This window comes from Cetorhinus maximus, chromosome 10 (genome assembly GCF_964194155.1).
Source record: "Cetorhinus maximus chromosome 10, sCetMax3.hap1.1, whole genome shotgun sequence".
Classification (NCBI taxonomy): Eukaryota; Metazoa; Chordata; class Chondrichthyes; order Lamniformes; family Cetorhinidae; genus Cetorhinus; species Cetorhinus maximus.
This window is the reverse complement of record NC_135888.1, coordinates 62,614,020-62,625,809: the sequence shown is the minus strand read 5'-3', so window position 1 is coordinate 62,625,809 and position 11,790 is coordinate 62,614,020. Positions and strand designations below refer to the sequence as shown.

The 11,790-nt window shown below is 42.9% G+C and overlaps 1 long non-coding RNA gene across 1 annotated transcript in view; it reads right to left on the bottom strand.

Moving 5' to 3' along the window:
- Positions 1–4,610: 4,610 nt before the first annotated feature.
- The window catches only part of LOC144685728 (uncharacterized), a 47,877-nt gene continuing 40,697 nt past the window's right edge, over positions 4,611–11,790 (bottom strand). The window contains exon 3 of the long non-coding RNA XR_013577767.1: positions 4,611–5,042. This is a non-coding gene — a long non-coding RNA (uncharacterized LOC144685728). The remainder of the gene's footprint in view (positions 5,043–11,790) is intronic.

The following is an 11,790-nucleotide window of genomic DNA, read 5'->3' as shown; positions in this document are numbered from 1 at the left end:
AGTCACCATTACTGAGGCTAGCTTTTAATTGCAAATGTATTAATTGAGTTTAAGTTCCACCAGCTACCATGGTGGGATATGAACCCATGCCCCCAGAGTATTAGCCTGGGCCTTTGGGTTACCACACGAGTGATATTACCACTATCCCATCACCTTCCCGTGCTGGAGAAGCTCACTATAAAGACATAAGTTTAAAACATCCACACTTTAATGAGTCTTTTTCAGGATGAATCAATGAGGATTTTATGGAAATCATGAACCTCAAATTGTGAAGTACATTTAATTAAAGTGTGCAAGATTACTCATCATCAAATCTTACAATATCGTGCTGGAGCTAAGCCCATGATTCCTGATTGTAAATCAGACACTGTACATCAAACTGTTTGTTTGAAACTGTCGCTGTTAACACCACAAATGATAAGACAGCCATATTAATCAGTGAGAGCACCAAATAGAATGCCAAATGATGGCAGTTTTATTGCGACTTATTCCAGGAAGCGGTTGTATTTTGCCCCTCACCTTATTGATTTCACATCAGCTAAAATGACAGTGTCAGCATTTCTGTGATCAGGCCTGAGTGAGCCATCTCTCCAGTAGAACTGCAAGCAATAACTGCTAACATCTAACTTCAAGTCAAATGGTGAATGGCGAACACAGAAATGTGACACCCCTCAGGGTGCCGGGGGGCCAGAGAAGAAATTTTAATGTGAATGAACTTCCACCTTCCCACAACACTGAATGTGGAGTATCTTTCCATCACCAGCAATGTTATGTTGGTTGATATATTAGAGAAGAGGAACTGGATCATTAAGGACGTTTGTTAAATATGAACTTACCCGCTGTTGGGTAAGTAGATGAATGAGTTTACATCAAGTGGAAATTAGTTTGAGCATTGGTGGGTGTGGCTGGCTGTTAGCATTAAATGACACATTAAACCAAGGCCCCATCTGTTCCATCAAGGGAACATGAAAGATCCCATGACACTATTTGACAAAGAGTATCCAGGCCAACATTTATCCTTCAACCAACATCATGAAAGAACAATTATCTGGTCATTATCCCATTACAGTTCATGGGAGCTTGCTGTGGGCAAACTGGCTGTCACATTTCCGACATTACAACAGTGTCTACACTTAAAAAAAAAAGGTACTTAATTGGTTTTGAAGTGCTTTGGGACAACCTGAGGTCATGAAAGTGCAATATAAATGTGAGCTCTCTTTCTGTCGTTTTGTACATTATCAGAACATAATGAGGTCAAAAGCTTTTAAGAAAACTATCATTTTAGTCTACTGCATTTAGTCTACTGTATTTGCTGCTCCCAATGTGGTCTCCTCTATATTGGAGAGACCAAATGCAGACTGGGTGACCACTTTGCGGAACACCTTCGGTCTGTCCGCAAGCATGACCCAGACCTTCCTGTCGCTTGCCATTTCAACACTCCACCCTGCTCTCATGCCCACATGTCCGTCCTTGGCCTGCTGCAGTGTTCCAGTGAAGCTCAACGCAAACTGGAGGAACAGCACCTCATCTTCTGACTAGGCACTTTACAGCCTTCCGGACTTAACATTGAGTTCAACAACTTCAGACCATGAACGCTCTCCTCTATCTACATCCCAATTTTCAAAATTCATTTTTATTTTTTATGTATTTTTATTTTTATTCAATTTTATTTTCATTCATTTATTCATTGTTTTATCCCCTTTTTTAAATCCCATTTTCAATCCCCTTCCCCCCCCACTAGAGCCATCTGTTACTTGTTCATGTTCTTTTCAGAGTGTTTACCCTTGCCCTGCTATTATCACATTTGACTTTCTTACCTTACTGCCACTATCAGCACCTTTTTTTAGCCCATACTAAGACCGTTAAAACTCCCTTTGTCCTTTTGTCCATGCCATCTTTGTCAATCTCTGCTTTGCCCCTACCTAACTCTGGCCTTCTATCCAGCTCCACCTGCTCCAACCCCCCTTAAACAGTATAAATTTCATCACATTTTTGCTTCTCTGTAGCTCTGAAGAAGGGTCATATTGACTCGAAACATCAACTCTGTTTCTCTCTCCACCGATGCTTTCAGACCTGCTGACGTTTTCCAGCATTTTCTGTTGTTGTTTCAGATTTCCAGCATCTGCAGTATTTTGCTTCTATCGTTTTAGTCCTTTGTTAATAGACTTCACTCTGTAACATAAGATTGTGATGTTAGGCTGTGGTTGTAATGTGCTGTCCCCCAGAGACCAGCTGCTGGGTGTGATTTGCCACCAGCAAGAGCCATGGTTACTTTACCTGGCTGTAAATCACACTCCTGGAGAGAGTTGAGAGAACCCTGTACACCTGTCTCCCAGGTAATGATTTCTATATGCAGAGCATGAGCTGGACCATCTGCTAGCTCACAACATTAGAGAGATTTTGTTTAGGTCTATGAAGTGCTCATGTGGGCCAGTGGACACCCTGAACTGCTGTTTAAAGCCAGGGCTGAAGAGGGAGAATTCTGGGGAGAAGACTGCCTTGCAGGCATGACACACTGTGGGTGGGCTAAAGTGGTTGAGAGTGGGACTTCCACCCCTCAGTGGGAGGAAGACCTGCCCTTGGGAGCTGCCAGCCAATCTTATTGGCCTTCAGCTCCAGCAGCCCCGGAAGTGCCACAACTCAGTAGTGGGCACAGCCGGAACTGTAGGAAGGAGGACGAAGAAGATGGATGGCTGCCCCAAATAATTAAGTCTCGGAGTTTTAGTGTGGGGAGGGATCTTGAAGCTCGGGGGGAAGAGAGTGTTTGGAAGAGGGTTGGGTTTTGGAGGGCAGATTGTGCAGAAAGAAGTGAGTTGGGGGGGGGGGTGGTGACATCTTAGGAGGAGCTGCTCCTGGTGCATAAAAGGTAAACCCCAAATGAAATGTTCCCTTTCACTCCCATCCTTTTCTTTTCAATGTAGGCCTTAAAAAAACAGCCTGCCCACTCCTGCCTGCTCACACCAGCCATATAATAGCATGGGTAACATATTACCCAGGTCAATAAGCTTGCTAACAAGTCTAACAAAACTTTAATAATATATTAGCTTAACGTAGGCAGGCTGCTGATTTCGGCCCCTGCCTGCCCACCTAGTGTATTATGGGGGGTCAGCTCGGGGGTGGCCGGGAAGGTGGTGGGCTAGCCATCTGACATACTTTAGGTGCCCTGCCATACTATCACCCCGCACCTCCCCCCCCCCAACCCCAGCGAAAAAGCTGCTTGGTGGGGGCACATTAAATCCAGCCCCCAGTTTGCCCAAGTAGTGTAATTCAGACTACCCGAGGGATGTCGCCTTGCTGGTGTTTAGGACTTTGATCGAGAATTAGCTGAAGCTGTGCTGGTTTTTTTCTCAAAGATGCACAGCAGAAACTGTTCACACTGAGTCAAAGCTGCAGTGTAGCTGCACCTGTACATTACATGAACAACAATTGTTACTGGGCACTCAGTCTCCGTGGTCAGAATTTTTTGCTCATTGGGTGGGCGCGCACTGACCTGAATGAGTGTAAAATGATGCGTGATGACATTGGACGAGCGTCCCAACGTCGTCGTGTACTCGCGCAGTATTTCGGTCAGCGGGCACATGCAGGAGTCGGCAGTGCGCTCACCGACAATTAACAGGCCTATTCAGGCCACTAAATTACCAATTAAATGTAATTTTTTGCTGCCCGTCCAACCTTATGGTTGAGGGGCAGGCGAAAAGGCCAAGCGGCCTTTGCATTTTTTAGGAAACCTCATCTACGGGTGGGATGACTTTTCCAACAGCAATTGAAAATAAAATAAAAATTTTAACTTTTCACTAACATGTCCCTGCTCATGCTTTTTTAACATATGAAAATAAAAAATGAAGGATTTTAAAAATTCTTCATCTCCCTCGAGGCAGCTCTGTGCCTCAGGAAGCTTTTCTTGCGCGCACCCACGTGCACGTATGTGAAGTTCCCCGCTCGCTCTCCTCCCCCAACAGAGACAGCGCTACAGCATGCGTTTCACGCTGGGCGGCCCTTAATTAGCCCGCCAGTGTGAAATTGTGATCACAGCCTGACTGTAAGCAATGGTCAGCATCCCGACTGCTCCCGCTCGCCCCCGCCGAGCCCATCCGACGAGGGCAAAAGCCTGGCCCGTGTCTATATTTGTGAGCCAACATCAGTGCCTCTTAATTCGGTGCTGCCCACTCAGTACTCGTTGAGATAACAGGCTGTGAGGGGGATCGATTCAGTGATGAAGGATATGGAATTTGTGATGGAAGCTGAAGATAATGGCTCATATTTTACGGTCAGTGGCGAAGGAATGATGCTCGTCGATCGCTTTGCTCACAGCTGCCCATAAAGTTCTAGTGGGCCTTGAGCTTAAACCTGCTTTAACCTGCCATCTGATCCAGCGTGGCACTTTCTGCAGAGCAGCTGTGGTGTCTGAGAGCAGGGCAAGCAGCAGCAAAGCTCTTCAATCAATCAGATTAAAGAATCCGCACTGAGGCATGGCACAGTTCAAACCAGACGTTATAAATCAGGACGTATAAATTAGATTTAAATCATTTACAAAAGGCAAAATACAGTTCAAAAAAGAAAGATGGGATTAAGAGACATAAATAAAAAAACAGTACAGACAAGAATTTTTTTAAAAAGTTTTTATTTTCTTAAAAAATGTCCAACATTAACTTCTCAAGGAATGAGATTTCACAACTGTAAAATATAACTTTCATGGCCAGAAAGGTAATTTCACAATAATTATCACATCATGTTGTTAAAAATTCACTTACTCCTGATGCAACAGTGGATAAGTACCCTAATTCCACACCTTCGCCTGTATTTCAATGGCAAATCTTATTATCAAGGAATTGTTATAGTACAGCCTTTGGAGGATCAGGGTAACCTGAAACACAACCTCCGGATATTTGTGCTTAACTGCTCATATGCAGGCTCTGAAAGTTGCTATCCAATTTACTCCATAGTAATGGTGAACATTGACAGCCTCTCCATCGTTATTAAAGTGAAGTCCTTGCTTTGGTCTTATGATTAGCTGGAGGAATTATGGCTCATCCAAAAGCATCCTGTTAAGACAGAGGCAATGAAATAATCAGGAGAGGGAAAGAAAATGATTGCACAGTGTTCAGTGTGAGTTGTCTGATACTGAAGCAGTCCATGTCCACATGCAGCAAGACCTGGAAAACATTCAGGCTTGGGCTACTAAGTGGCAAGAAACATTCGCGGCTCACAAGTGCCAGGCAATGACCATCTTCAAAAAAACAGAATCTAACCATTTCCCCTTGATGTTCAACAGCATTACTATCGCTGAATCCCCTACTATCAACATCCTGGGGGTTATCATTGACTAGAAACTTTACTAGATCAGCCATTTAAATACTGTGGCTACAAGAGCAGGTCAGAGGCTAGGAATTCTGCAGAGAGTAACTCACTCCTAACTCCCCAAATCTGTCTACTGTCTACAAAGCACCAATCAAGAGTTTAATGGAATATTTTCCACTTGCCTGGATGAGTACAACTTCAAAATAACTCAAGAATAGTCGTTTGGTAGTACAGACTTGAGTATTGCTGAAAAAAAGAGACACTTTTTGTCAAAGCTTTTCGTCTTGCACTCATCAGGACAATTTGCAAGACCATGCCAATGTAAGGGGAAACAACAAATTTGTACTGTAAGAGAGTGCTGATTGGTTGGAAAATGGACTCTGATTGGTAGAGGCATTGCCATGGAGAATGCACCAGTTATGGTGACTGACAGTTAACTGCCAATCATTGTTTGAAATTTAAGCCAGGCATCTTAACTCTGGTCAACACATTGCACTGGGGAATGAACCAGCGAATGGCTGTCAATTATTTTGTCTAGCTGAAACAGGCGCAATGTGTGTATATGTTCTTTCTATATGCAAAGAACAGGGCACTGTGTATTAATATATGTAGCTTCCAGTACATGCAAATATGCCACACTGTGAGCCCAACTGACAATCTTAAATTGGTTGTCAGCGTAATTCTTAGCACACTGAAGATTATTTAGCAAATGTTGTTCAATGACAGAATTACACCTAATGTTGGACATTGTATTTTGAGTTTTGCAAGCATAGCCTGGTTTGGTACAGTCTGTATCTTACCCATTGTGAACATGCTGTTTGATATGATCCACCAGTCTTTGGGACGTACGGCCTACCTACCTAGCATTACACTGGTACTGAAATTCATACATCACATTACTCATCCGTGTGATAGACAGAAGGTCTTTTTGGCTTGATGGCAGCATCTTGCTAGTGGCAAATATCACTCGTGTTGCTACTGCATAGTAGCAGTGTGAAACAGCTAGCTTCATCTGTTGCTCAAATTTTTGAGATACCTTCCCTATTCCAGGGTAATCTGAGGTAGACTGGGCACTTTTCGGGCCTGAAAGTGACAGCCTTGGGCCTGTTCGTGAGTTTGCATGATATACAATGCAATAAGTGACAGCCTTTCTCTGGTTCATTCCCCAGGGCAATGTCTTGACCAATCAGATTCAAGTTGTCTTGTTTAAATTTCAAACAATGCTTGGCAGTTAATGTTAGTCACAATCAACTGGTGCATCTTCCATGGCAGCCCCCCTATAAGAGTCCACTTTCCAACCAATCAGCACTCCCTTCTCATATAGTATAAACTGTTGTTTCCCCTGACATTGGTATTTTCTTGCAAATTGTCCTGATGAGTGCAAGATGGAAGTGTAATAAACTTGGTGTACCAGACAGTTGTCTTGTTAGAAACAGTAAAATTTATTCACAGAGCTCCTGATGAAGCTACAGGCTTGAACCAGGTCCATGACTAGAAAACTCCACCCCTAAAGCTACCCGCATTTAGGGCTGATTCGTCTGTACAGTCACATGCTTCCCAAAACAGTATGAAAGGTATACTCGTAATCACTATATTGCTCTCCCTTTAATTTTGTTTTACATCGCTTATTTACAAGAGTATCTTAATCCATAACATATACAAATATACACAGTTCATGCGAGCATAGATTAAGTCTCTGAGGTGGTTTTCTGATTCAGGTAGAGCGACTTAACTCTATGACTTGAGATTCTACCACTGGATCGACTTGACCAGGAACTGCAACATCAAGGATATCCTTAGACAATGGCAGTTCAGAATTATTTGTTTCGACAGAGACATCAGGTATGCCTATTCTATATCGATCTGTCGCCTCAAGGATCAAAAGTTCAACTTCAACTTCAGGTGGAGTAACTGGTTGTTGGAATGTCTCTCTATTTAATAGATGACCCACATGTTTTCGAACAAACCGATTTTCCACTTCCACTTTGTATGATAAAGGTCTAGTTTCAGAGACAATTATACCAGGAACCATGGATCTACATTTCCAAAATTTCACACGACGACTATCTCTCCCACAGTAAATTTTTGATCTTTACTGTGAATATCATGATTCATTTTGACTACTCTGGCTCTTCTCTACCTTCCCCTCTTAAGTTTGGAAACACCAGGCTCAACCTTGCACCAATGTGGCATTTCATTAGTAATTCAGACGGTATTGAACCCATAGTTGCATGAGGAGTCATGTGATAGTTGAGAAGAAATCGTGAAATTCATGTTTCTAGCGTTCCTTTGGATAATTTCTTCATTCCTGTTTTAAAAATTTGTCCTGCTCTTTCTACTACCCCGTTGGATGAGGGATGATGTGCTGTTTTAACATGTTTAATCCCATTTAAATGCACGAATTGCTGAAATTCCGTACTAGTGAAAGCAGTACCATTATCTGAAACAATGACTTCTGGTAGGTCATGTCCATCCACTTACAATGCACATTGATGATCAATAAAAACATGGTACCTAAAAGTGGACCTACATAGTCCATATGTCGTCTAACCCAGGATCGACCAGGCCACTCCCACGGATGCAGTGGAGCCGAAATGGGCAACTTCTGTTGTTTCTGATACTGGAGACAGTGTTTAACCATTTTTTTCTAGATCACCGTCTATAGCTGGCCACCAGGTATAGCTTTGTGTAAGCATCTTCATTTTCAAAATGTCTGGATGCGCACTGTGAAGCTCTGTCAAGAGTGGTTCTCTTCCTTGCGCAGGGATGATGACTCTTGCTCCCCACAAGTTTTCATCTTGACAACTTAACTCTGCTTTACAGGCATAGAATGGCTTCAGCTCTTCACGGACTTGTGCATGCGACCATCCTTGCAATACCTGCTCTCAGACTCTTGATAAAATTGGATCCTGGTTTGTCCAATTCTTTATCTGCTTCGCACAGACCGACGAGGAGTCCAGGAAATTCAACACAAGTACAACTTCTTGAGGCACTGGAGCATGTGTAATGCTCTCTGACAAAGGAAGACAACTGAGGGTGTTTACATTTGCTATATGCACACCCGGACGGTACATTAAGGTGCTGACAAAATCAAACCCCATCTTTGAATTCTGGCAAAGGCTATCGGCGGAATTGTTTTATCTTCACTAAATAAACCCATTAGTGGCTTGTGATCTGACACTGTGGTGAAATGTCGACAATGCAAATATTGATGGAATTTCTTTACTCCAAATATTACGAATATGCCTTCCTTTTCAAGTTGTGAATAACCCTTCTCAGCTGCAGAGAGGGTTTTGGAGACAGCCGATTGGCCTTTCAGAACCATCTTCCATCCTGTGTGATAATACAGCTCCCACACTGTAAGGAGATGCACTACAGGATAATATTAATTCTGTTGATAGGTCATAATGTACTAGTATACATGATGAGAGTAAAAGCTTCTTGACGTTCATGAAGGCTTCTTGCTGCACCTTTCATGACCAACGATGGTTCTTTTTCAATAATGAGTGTAAAGATGCTAACACACTGTAGAAAAATTTGATGAGAAGCGACCGTAATAAATTATCATGAGTTCAGTGACACTGGTAGGAGAGGGCACCTCTTTGGTTGCCCTGACTTTCCCCTCTACTGGCTGCAAACCCTGGGCATCCACTTGGTGTCCCAAATAAGTGATTTCAGTCACTTGGAAAGTATACTTCTCTTTTTTTCAATCATACACCAGCCTCCAAAATACCCCTAAAACCTCCTTCTAGGTTGGCCAAATGTTTGGCTTCTGTTCTCCCTGTGATCAGGACACCATCTAGGTACACCACAACTTGGGGGAATCCTTGTAGTAGGCTTTCTATGGTCCTTTGGAAGATTGCACACGCAGATGATACACCAAAGGGTAGGTGTGTATATTGGTACAGGCCCTTGTGCATGTTGATGGTTACATACTATCTAGATGTGCTGTCCAGCTCTAGCTGTAGGTATGCATGGCTCATGTCCAGTTTGGTGTAGGATTTTCCTCCAGCAAGCTTAGCATACAGATCGTCAATCCTCGGGATATTTGTCTAATTTAGCAGCCTTGTTCACAGGTGCCCATTCTGAAAATTGGACTGGCTGGATGATGCCTAGCTTCTCTAAGTGGCACAAATCTACATCCAACTTCTCCTTTAGGGCATGAGCCAAAGGTCTGGCCTTAAAGAACAGGGGTGTTGCTTCCGAATCTATGTATATTTTTGGCTGTAAACCTTTTATCTTTCCCAATTCATCACGGAATATGCAGATATACTATTTTAACAGCTCAGGAATTCCTCCTGCACTAACCTGAAAAATTTCTGACCAGTTGAGCTTAATTTCATTTAAACAATCGCAGCCCAGAACTGGCAGCTGGGCTGTCTGTTGCCTGTAAGATACAGGTACAGGGATGGTGCCTTTCACCTTTTATTGCGCCTCAAGTGTACATTTTCAGCTGAGCCGTGGTTTGCTCCAAATTCAGTGGCTGGGTACCTTTGTTTAGAGATATGTTCTCCCACCACTGTGGTTGATGCTCCTGTGTCAACCTCCATGACTAGAGGCTTCCCATTTACTTGAAGGGTGACAGTGATTGGTTCAAATTTTCCAGGCCTTAAGATTGTATATCAATATATCAATAGATATCAATATCAGCAGCTTCCGGTTCATTTATATTGTGCACTTCAATCATCTTGGCCTGCTGTCTGATTGGCTGTCTTGATTTTGCCCTGTATTGCTTTATAGCGTGCCCTTTTTTTCTACCAATGATGGCATTCTGCCTCTTTAAATCTGCAGGTTTCTGGTATATGCTTACCCCCACATCGGTAACAAATTAATTTCTGAATCGCTGGTGAGATGCTTCCAGTATTCCTTTTTGTTTTTCGAGCAGTAGAAACTGTCTCCCACTTTGCGACTGTCTCCCTGGTTTTCGCACCACGCCCGGCGGTAGGTTCCCACCCCAACTGGAGAAAGGTGCCATGTTGCACTCTCTCTGCAAAGCCTGTGAATCCCTCTCAGCGCTCTCTCTATTGTTAGTGCTATCTCCATGGTGCACTTCAGGTCAATATTAACCTCTGCAAGTAAATGGCACTGAATGGCATCGTCATGTACATCGCTAACCAAACAATTTTGCAACATGTCATTGAGAGTATCTCCGAAGTCACAGTGCTCAGTCAACTGTTTTAACTTTGTAATGTACATTGCAATTGACTCACCCGGGGCCCTTACTCTAGAATTGAATTTGAATCTTTGCATAATCAGTGATGGCTTAGGCTGAAAACATGTCTCCACGAGGTCTACTAGCTCATTAAAAGATTTGGAATTGGGTGCATTTGGGCCATCAGACTATGAATGAGGTTATATGTCTTGCTCCCGCAGACTTAGTGGAGGGGAAGCAGAAAGCAATTCTTCTGTTATTTCATTCACCACGAAATAAAAACCTAGGCACTTGATGTACTGGCTCCAGTCTTCCATGGGCAGATCATATAGGTCGACACTGCCAAAGAGTTGCATGACTGGCGAGTATACTTTTCTTACTTCCCTTAAAAATCAATATACTCACATTGATGAGGCAAGGTGCTGTGTCGGCGCTATTTATCCTTGTCGCCAATTATAATAAACTTGATGTACCGGACAGGTTTCTTGTTAGAAACAGTAAACTTTATTTACAGAGCTTCTGAAGAAGCTACATACTTGAACCAGTTCCATGTCTAGAAAACTCCGCTCCTAAGATTACCCACACTTAGGCTGATTTGTCTGTACAATCACATGCTCCCGAAAACAGTATGAAAGGTTTTACTCTCAATGACTACAGAAAGCTTTAACAAAAAATGTCTCTTTTTTTCAGCAACACTCAAGAACCTGTATAGAGTTGATTGTCCAGAAAACTTTTCTTGGCGGAAACATTGAACTTTATTTACAAGGCAGCAGCAGCTACATGTGAGCATCTAACTCTATAACTAAAGAAGAACTCCCTTGTAGAGGTTCCCCGTGCTGCTAACTCATTGCATTACACAGAACATGTGATCTTACAACACAGGATTATTCTTAAAGTTACAGTCCTATGTTTATCAAAACTATAATTACTGCAGAAGCTTAACGCCATCCAGGACAAAGCAGCTCACTTAATTAGCACCCATCCAACACCTTAAAAATTCACTCTCCCCACCACCGGTGCACAATGACAGCAGTGTCTACCATCTACAAATTAACTTCAGCAATTTGCCAAGCTTCTTTTACAGCACTTTCCAAATTAAGTCCTCTACCACCTAAAAGAAGAAGTGATGCAGGTGCGTGGGGACATTACCACCTGCAAGTTCCCCTCCTGACTACCTTGACCTAGAATATACCTCCGTTCCTTCACTCTTGCTGGGTCAAAATCCTGGAATTCCCTCTTTAACAGCACTGTGGGTGTATCTACACTACATGAATTGCAGCGGTTCAAGAAGGCAGCTCACCACCACCTTCTCAAGGGCAATTAGGAATGAGCAATAAAAA